This window comes from Carlito syrichta, unplaced genomic scaffold (assembly GCF_000164805.1).
Source record: "Carlito syrichta isolate Samal-C Ts95f unplaced genomic scaffold, Tarsius_syrichta-2.0.1 Scaffold128160, whole genome shotgun sequence".
Classification (NCBI taxonomy): domain Eukaryota; kingdom Metazoa; phylum Chordata; class Mammalia; order Primates; family Tarsiidae; genus Carlito; species Carlito syrichta.
In genome coordinates, this window is record NW_007072256.1 from 178,876 (window position 1) to 180,511 (window position 1,636).

Consider the following 1,636-nt stretch of genomic DNA (forward strand, 5'->3'; position numbering starts at 1 on the left):
ACAAGTACTCTCCCGTCTTAAATATATGCCATCTATGTTTGCTTTTGGACTCCTTCAAAGTTACTTACTCATAAAAGAGTAAAAACATTTATTTTCTTTATCATGCTCACTTCCTAGGATAGTGAGGGAAGGAACTCACTATTGAATTCACAATGAGGGAATGAAGAGTATCTGTTCTTTATTTGTATCCTTACTCAGTAAGAAGAAGAAAGCAAGCTGCATTGCAATACAAATACTCCAGGTGACTCAGATTGTGGTAGCTTATCAACTCTACCTGGAAGAACACCTGTCCAGATAAGGAACCAGGAAGAACAAAAATAAAACCCTTTGCAGAATGGTCCAAAAAGAAACCCTTATATATGATAATGACGATTCTTTGACTTCCAGAAGAAAAAAAAATTTTTTTTTCGCAGTATATTTGAGGGCTACCAAAATAAGGAACAAAAGTGGATTAGTAAATAAGCGATGATAGAACATGAAAGAGATTTGGAAGTCATTCGTGTATATATTGCAATTAAAAGCATAGGTATAGATGCAACTGCATGAGGATAGCACATAGACAAAGAAAAGACTTAGAACTCAACCTTGGGGAAACTTGTCATCTGAGGGAGAACTGACAGAAGAAGAACCTGCAGAAGAGTAAGAAGGACAGCCAGAAGCTTTGTCGGTGAAGCCCAGAAGCAGGATTTCAAAATGTATATTCACACATTCATTCCTACAGCAAATACTTTTAGAAGGTCTTCTTTGTACTAGACACCGGGATGTAGCAGAGAACAAGACAAACAAAAAGTCCTGTTTTCATAGAATATATAGTTTAGTGCAAATGGAATGGTGCCGTCTAAAAAGAGAACAGATTTTATGGAGTGTTAGATTGGGAACCAAATTGCAATGGATTGAGGAATTAGTGGGAGATGAGAAAGTGGAAACAGGTAACGTGATTAACACTTTCTAGATGACCATAAAGGGGAGAAAGGAACAAAGCCCTGCATGACCCCTCTCTGCCACTCATCTCTGAGTTGTGTGACCTCAGTGATACTACACTGCTACCAAAAAGTAAAAACTTAACTTTGACCTCTAACAAACAAAATTATAGAGCTTGAAATAACTAAAATAACTTCATGTCCCTGGCACCAGGAAGAGCAAAAATAAAACCCTTTACAGGATGGTCAAAAAAATGTGTATATGACAATGACAATTCTTTGACTTTTGGAAGAAAAAAAAATTTTGTGCGTTATATTTAAGGACCACCAAAATAAAGAACAAAAGTGAATTAGTAAATAAGCAATGACAGAGCATGAAAATTATAAGAATAATACTCTGTAAAGTCAAGAGACATTTTTAAACATATGAAAAATTGAGGTAAAAAGGAATTCAAGATCAACTAAAATGTAAAACTCTATGACTCACATCCATTTATTCCTTTCTTGATTCACTTCTTCCTGTTCTTTTCTCCACAAACTAAAAAGAGTACCTTGAGTTTGAGAAATCAGTTGAAAGTTCACACTGCTAGGGATGCTGAGTTGCCTTATTCTGAACTCAGAAGTCCTAATTTCCCGCAGCCAAAATTAGGTGCTCATTTTTGAAGCCACAATTTTTGGTAGTCAATACAATTGAATCTCCAAGTATACATTAAAAA